The sequence below is a fragment of the Equus caballus genome, chromosome 9 (assembly GCF_041296265.1).
Source record: "Equus caballus isolate H_3958 breed thoroughbred chromosome 9, TB-T2T, whole genome shotgun sequence".
Taxonomy (NCBI): domain Eukaryota; kingdom Metazoa; phylum Chordata; class Mammalia; order Perissodactyla; family Equidae; genus Equus; species Equus caballus.
Genome location: NC_091692.1, coordinates 98,288,903 through 98,296,633, shown reverse-complemented (window position 1 = coordinate 98,296,633; position 7,731 = coordinate 98,288,903). Strand labels below are relative to the sequence as shown.

Below are 7,731 nucleotides of genomic sequence, written 5' to 3'. Positions count from 1 at the left end.
TAAAAAATGGTCTATGCTGGAGAATGTTCCATGTGCTCCTGAGAGCAGGACGTGTTCCCCCATTGTTGGGTAGAGTGTTCTATTGATGTCTGTTGGGTCTGGTTGGATTATGGTGTTGTTCAAATATTCGGTTTTCTGTTGATTTCTTGTCTAGTTTTATCCCTCATTATGAGCAGGGTACTAAAGTCTACAACAACTCTTCCTGAATTATCTATTTCTCCCTTCAATTCTATCAGTTTTTACTGCATGTATTTTAGGCCTCTGTTTTTAAACGCCTATATGTTTTTAATTCTTACTTCTTGATGGATTGACCCTTTAATTATTGTAAAATGCCCTTCCTTGTCTCTAGTAACAATTTTTGCCTTGAAGTCTATTTCGTCTGATATTAGCATAGCTAATCCAGCTCTCTTTTGGTTACTGTTGGCATGGAATGTCACTTTCCATCCTTTAACTATTAACCTAATTGTATCTTTGAATCTAAAAGGTATCTTTAAAAAAAATTTTTTTAAAGATTGGCACCCAAGCTAACAACTGTTGCCAATCTTCTTCTTTTTTTTTTTCTGCTTTTTCTCCCCAAATCCCCCCAGTATATAGTTGTATATTTTAGTTGTGGGTCCTTCTAGTTGTGGCATGTGGGGTGCCACCTCAACACGGCCTAATGAGTGGCACCATGTCTGTACCCAGGATCCAAACCAGCAAAACCCTGGGCCACTGAAGCAGAGTATGCGAATTTAACCACTTGGCCACAGGGCTGGCCCCTAAAATGTATCTTGTGGACGGCATAAAGCTGGATGAGGGGTTTTTTTGTAATCTATTCTGTCAATCTCTACCTTTTGATTGGAGTGTTGAGTCTATTTACATCTAGTGTAATGACTGATTAGGTAAAATTTACCTCTGCCATTTTGCTATTTGTTTTCTATATGTCTTCTGTCTCTTTGTTTTTCTATGTCTCCATTACTGCCTTCTTTTTTGCTAAATAGATATTTTCTAGTGTACCATTTTGATTTTTTGGTCATTTCTTTTACTATACATTTTTAAATTATTGTCTTAGTGATTTCCTTGGGGATTAAATTTAACATCTTAATTTACAACAATCTTGTTTATATTAATGCCAACATAATTTCAATAACATATAAAAACTTTACTCTTATACATTCACTTCTATATATCTCCATCCCATCCTTTCTTTTTGTTATTATTGTCATACAAATTATATGTTTATATGTTATAAATCTATATAGTTTTATGATTATTGCTTTATGCAGTTATATTTTAGATCAGATAGGAAAAGAAAAAGAGTTACAAAGAACAAATGCATTAATACTGAATTTTGTATTTACCTATGTAGTTACCTTTACTGGTGCTTTTCTTTCTTTATGTGGGTTCGAGTTACCATCTCATGTCCTTTCACTTCAGCCTGGAGGACTCCCTTTAGTGTTTAGTAGAGGGAAGGTCTATTGGTGACAGATTCCCTCAGTTCTTATTTATCTGGGAATGTCTTAACTTCTCCTTCATATTTGAAGGATAGTTTTGCTGAATATAGAATTTTTGGTCAACAGTTATTTTCTTTCAGCACTTTGAAAATGTAATCCTACCACCTCTGGCCTCCGTGATTTAAGAAGTCAGCCATTGGTCTTATTGAGGATCCCTTGCACATGGTGAATACCTTCTCTCTTACTGTTTTTAAGATTCTCTGTCTTTGACTTTTGACAGTTGGATTATGATGCCTCTAGGGGTGGATCACTTTGTTTATCCTACTTGGAGTAGGTAGAGTTTCTTAGATGTATACATTAACATTTTCATCAAATTTAGGGAGATTTCAGCCATTATTATTATTATTTTTCAAAGATTTTATTTTTTCCTTTTTCTCCCCAAAGCCCCCTGGTACATAGCTGTACATTTTTAGTTGTGGGTCCTTCCAGCTGTGGCATGTGAGACGCTGCCTCAGCATGGTCTGACGAATGGTGCCATGTCCATGCCCAGGATCCAAATTGGCAAAACCCCGGGCCGCAGAAGGGGAGCACACAAACTTAATCACTTGGCCACAGGGCCGGCCCGCAGCCATTATTTTTAAATAGTCTTTCTTCTACTTTCTATACTCTCCTTCTAGGACTCCCATTATGTGTATATTTGGTATGCTTGATGGTGTCCCATAGGACTCTGAGACTCTGTTCATTTTTCTTCATTTTTTTTTTCTCTTCCTCAGACTGGATGATCTCAATTGACCTGTCTTCAAATTTGCTGATTCTTTCTTCTGCCAGCTCAAATTGGCTATCAGCCTCTTTAATGACAATAGCTAAAAAACAAACTAAAGATTAACAATCCAGGGGCCGGCCCCATGGCCGGGTGGTTAAGTTCGTGCTCTCTGCTTCGGTGGCCCAGGGTTTCGCCGGTTTGGATCCTGGGCACAGACCTGGCACTGCTCATCAGGCCACGCTGAGGCGGCATCCCACATGCCACAACTAGAAGGATGCACAACTGAAAATATACAACTATGTACCGGGAGGCTTTTGTGAGAAGAAGGAAAAAAAGAAAATTTTTTTTTTTTTTCTCCCCAAAGCCCCCCGGTACATAGTTGTATCTTCTTCGTTGTGGGTCCTTCCAGTTGTGGCACGTGGGACGCTGCCTCAGCGTGGTTCGATGAGCAGTGCCATGTCCGTGCCCAGGATCTGAACCAACGAAACACTGGGCCGCCTGCAACGGAGCATGCAAACCCAACCACTCGGCCACGGGGCCAGCCCCAAAGAAAATATTTTTTAAAAAAAAGAAAAGAAAAAGATTAACAATCCAGATTCTTCACTATCTCCCACCCAGTAGACACTAGATGTCTATAAACCATTAGTCCATTTACAGAGCTCACCAAGTGGTCAGACCATGAAACCAAGGCCTACCATTGCTCCATTGCTGTTAGTGACAGGGAATGACTTATTGGCCACAAACAAAACAAAATCCCACAAAATCATTTGAGAGGAAATTAGAATTAGAAAAATTACAATTGGAAAATCATAATTCTATTGCCACTTCAGACTCCCCGCTAGGAACCAAAAAGAGACCTGCCTGAGCTTAGTCTGTGAGGCACGCATTCAGGAAACGTCACTCACCCCGCTCTGTCAGGTGAACTGTGGCATCTCAGTGGAAGCCGTCCGACACTGTGCAGGAAAACTTTCAGGAAAGGTAAAATCATAGCTCTTATGCAGATATAAAATGAACGCATGGCAAAGATTTTATTTAAGTCATTAATTAATAAGGGATCCAGGACTGTTATAACTGCGTCAGAGGAGAAGTCTAAGAATCATAAATCTATGCGGAATAAAGGAATGTTGAAATTAACTTATAAATGGATACAAAACCGGCTTTTTCCATAACTAGGGGAGGGAAATCAATTGAACCTCCAGGGGATGGAATTCATTTTCTGGTCTATAGGAAAGAATTATTTACATTGCTATTAGTTATCTACAAACACAAAGTTGTAAAATAGCTTGAAGACAATGACAGGCACCGACCTTATAAATCAGAGACCCTCTAAACAGAGCATAGCTTTCCTTAGAGACCCCGGTAATCTGCTCTGCTGAGTCAAAGTCTTAGATTTTCTTCACATCCCAGGCCCCATCCCCCAAGTGCCCCTGGTTTTCAGTCCCCAGGATTCCCAGATCCTCAGTCCCCCTAGAAAGAACTCTATTCCACTCAGTCCCAGACCACCTCCCCAGACCCCCAAGCCCCACTCCCAGTAACCCCAGTACCTAGTGTAACTGTGGGCTCTCCAGGACCAGTTCAACTGACCTCATCTCTTTTCAACAGAGTGATTAAGAATTGCCATTCAGAAAATCTGCAAAGTCACACAGCCCAGGCATGCACAAAAGCAGAGATTGTGACCTGAAATGACCACAGAACCAAAGATCCTTCTTCCCACAGAACCCAAGGACGAGGAAATGACTGGAACTTGAAAGTCAGACTCTTACCAGAAGTGAAGGGTACCTCATTCAGGAAGATCCGGTGTTCAAATTTCTTCCTTGCCTCATCATAAAAGTTTAGAACCTTACCATAAATGCTTGAAGCCCACCAATCAAAGCCTGCCCCACCAGCATTTCCGCGTGCAGCCCTTTCTCCCTAACCTCTTAAATTTTGCCCCAAATCCTGAACTGGGGAGACAGATCTGAGGGCACATGCACCCTGTTCTCCCTGCAGACCAATCTCTAAGAATAAAGCTGCTCTCTTTTCCCAAAGGCTGATGCTGCAATTAATTGGCTTGTCTATGTGCACTGGGCAGAGAATCCCAATTTTGTGTGCTAAGACTAGTCCCCCACTTCCCATATCCTCTGGCCCCAATTCCTCCAGTTCCATGAATTTTCTGGCCCTCAGACCCCTCATTCAAGTCCCCCGAGTTTGCTTCAGCACCAGCTCCATGGCAATTCCCAAAGACTAGGGGTCAGACCACCTCTCACCTTGCCCAGAGCCCCAGATGGTTCTAGCATATCCATGGAGAGGGGAGGTCCAGCAATGTCTGAGCTTGGCTGACCACTGGCTTGGTGGGTGGGGAGGAGGGGGATGGTGGCTCTTCATTCAGAAAAATAAAGAGTGTGATTTTCCTCATGCTGAGAGCCCTGGAGTCAGGCTCCATGACACTACCTGCTTGGAAGAGGGACCCGGCCAGCCAGGCCATCCACACTCAGGATGGCAGACCCTCAGGAAAGGTGAAGCTGTTCAGAACTAGGTTTGTTTTTGCCCACCACCCGGAAAGCCAAACACCCAGATGACAAGATTGCAGCAGAGAGAGGGTTTAATCACAAGGCAGCCAGGTCAGGAAGCAAGGGAATGAGTCTCAAATCTGCTTTCCCACAAATGAGGACTCAGGGATATTTATGGGGTAGGGGGCAAGGTGGTCTGAAATGTGGAGATAGATGATTGGAGGTGAGGAGAGGTGAGGTAATTGATCTGCGCAAGTGTAGTCAGACTCCTCTTCACAGGAGTCTGACCTGCAAGGGAGCAAAATGGTGGTGTTAGCATGATCTGAGGGTAGAGTTTTTAGTCTCTTGACATCAAAAGGTTGCTTATTGGACATCTGCACAGGCCCAGTTGACGGGTTAGTAATCTGAACCAGCCTGAAGTGGACAAGGAGTTCTAATTCCTGAAAAACAGCTCAAACACTCATTACCATGGTGACCCAGGCTCCAGGGAGATGTCATCTATAGGAGCCTAGTGGGAGTCAGATAGCATATTGCCTGAACAGCATAGTACTTACAAAAGGGAGAAAAAAACTTTTAGCTCCTAGTTACCTAATCATCAATGGCTAACTCTTTGCCCGTTTCAATCCCCCTATTCCTTTGTCATTCCTCATTCTTGGGGGATTTGGAGTGACGACCCATCTATCTCCTTCCTGCTGAATCAGGGCATAGATCCAGGTTAGAGGAATGAAACTGTTTAGCACCCATTTGGGCATATTCTCTTGTTCCCAACTTCAGGTTGACATTTTGCATTATTAGAACTTTTGTACCTTGCTCAACAGTTTTGGAACAACATCTAAAGGCACATTTTATAATCAAGTATCAGACCAAAAGGATAAGAAGTACAGATGACCCAAGATTTAACAGTTCCTGAAAAATAGACCTAATCCCAGTGGGGCCTCCATCTGACCTCCAGGTGGGGGCAGACATCTGGTCTCCGTTCCTGACAGTCTTTTGTTTTACTGGCTGTGCATCAGAGACCAGAGAAACGCCCTATACCGTGATCTTTCAGTTGTCCTTGATGGTGGATGATGGCTATCAGCATGGGCTCTCTGCCCAGGGGTCATCACATTCCTAAGGAACTCAAAAGAACAAAGTTATCATCTTATCGCAGCTGGGAGGAGCCATAAAATCTACAGAGCATGTCGGGGTTAGTTAATCAGAGGTCATTCAAAGTTACAATATGGTTTCTTTTCTACAATTCGGCTTCCCTTATATAACCTTGTATTGAGCCGATATCAAACTCCAGACCCTGCTCTCTGCTGAGGAGACCAGAGAGGGCAAGGACCACAGCTCCAGGCTCCCAGCACCACGCTCACCTCATCACTAGTTCCCTTTGAGTCCCTGATTCCTTGGGGGACCGCCAGCTGCCTCCCCTCAGGTGTCTCTCTTTCTCACCCTCTCTGCTCCTCAGGGAGGTTTCCCAGACCCCAGACTTCACTGTGGGTCTGCTTTCGTCTCTCTGGATTCTTTTGTCCGGAGTGTAAACATCTTCTCTTCTCTGCAGGTGTGACTGGCTCTGGAATCAGAGAGCCCTTGCATTCTCATTTCTTCACATTCTGGACGCCTGACCTAATGTCCGCATTGGGGGTTGATGCGGGTGGCCTGCCTTTCCCAGTGACTCGCATGTAGAGAGTTGGCACGCCACCCCTTTGAGCAACAACACACACTCACTCAGCACTCTCAGGAAATGCCGTCCACAGAATGATTTTTCAAAGGGAATATCAAGGGGTGGCCCAGGGGTGTCAAGGAGGGGCCAGGTAGGGAATCTTTTTCAATCTGCCTTCTAATTAGCTTAGTTTCCCCACTGCCCTTGCAAAAGGATAGGAATTTCAAGGTTGGCTTGCAGCTTGTCTTTCATCAAATTAAAATGCTGATAATGTGTGCAGATGGAAAAAAGCTTCCCCAGGACGTGCCCTGAGAGCACCCCTGGAGGCCTTGTCTGGGCAGTCCAGCTGAGGAAGGCCCTGCCTGTTTCTCTGCCTGGCCTGGCTCTAGGTGTTCTGAGATGACCAGATGCCCAGGGAACGCTCCCTTGCAGGTCAGAATCAGGTTAGGGAAGCGCCATGCTAGGGAGCTTGAGGTGGAGGCCTTGGAGAGGGAGGGGTCGTAGGGAGTATGTCAGGGAGAGTTGCCAAGAGAATGATTCACTCTACCCCAGGCAAGGAAAGATGGACCACTGCTGCATGTCCAAAGGTCTGTGCTGTCCCAAATGTTTCAAAGAGGGGACAAGAGAGGGTTTCACCACTCCCTCATCTGTGAGCTTAAACAAGCAAGGAATTGTGGGCCCACAAAACATGGAAGTCCAAGGGGTCTAGCTTCAGGTGTGGCTGGATCGAGGTTAGCCCAGGATGTTGTCAGGGTTCTGCCTCTCTCCATCTCTCACTCTGCTTCATTCTCAGATGTGCTCCCTGAATAGTTTGGGTAGTTTTTACAGCTCTCAGGATGACTGATACCCCCAAGACAGATCTCATGGTGGACTCTGACTTGCTCCACAGGGGCGTTGCCTCCCAGTTCAGTCACTGTGGGCAGGAGGATGGGCCCCATGACTGGATCAGCCGGGTGACCCACCCAGCCACAGGTTGGGGAGCATGGGTCCTCTGATTAACACTCCACCAGAACCCTAGTGGCCTCCAAGCCCCTTGGAAGGCGCAGTAGAGACAATGAGGCCAGTGCTTGAGTGGAGGAAGCCAAAGTGTCCCCATGGAGGTGGACAATGAGCTTCCCCAAGACGAGGTGGGCATGGCCAGAGTGGCTGATTCTGGAATTGCTGATGACCTGCACCCAATCCCTGGCCAGGGACCCAGCCAATCCCACACTCCCATTTCCTGGTGCCATGGAAGCTAGGAGGTCCCTTTGAATTCTGTCGAGGGCAGAAAGCCCCTTAAAGGACCGCTGTCCCATGTCCCCAAGCCAGGCAGTGGGGGCTCTGAACAGACACAAACGAAGGGACACTACCATTCTTTCACCCCTGGAAAGGAAGCTGCGCACGGCAGGCCAGGCCCCGGCT

At 45.4% G+C, this 7,731-nt stretch overlaps 1 long non-coding RNA gene across 1 annotated transcript; it reads right to left on the bottom strand.

Annotated features, from left to right (window-relative positions):
- Positions 1–2,082: 2,082 nt before the first annotated feature.
- LOC138915623 (uncharacterized) lies at positions 2,083–3,238 on the bottom strand. The gene is made up of 2 exons (XR_011421705.1): positions 3,102–3,238; positions 2,083–2,296 (listed from the first exon to the last, which is right to left on the bottom strand). It is a non-coding gene; the product is annotated as an uncharacterized lncRNA (long non-coding RNA).
- Positions 3,239–7,731: the final 4,493 nt, after the last annotated feature.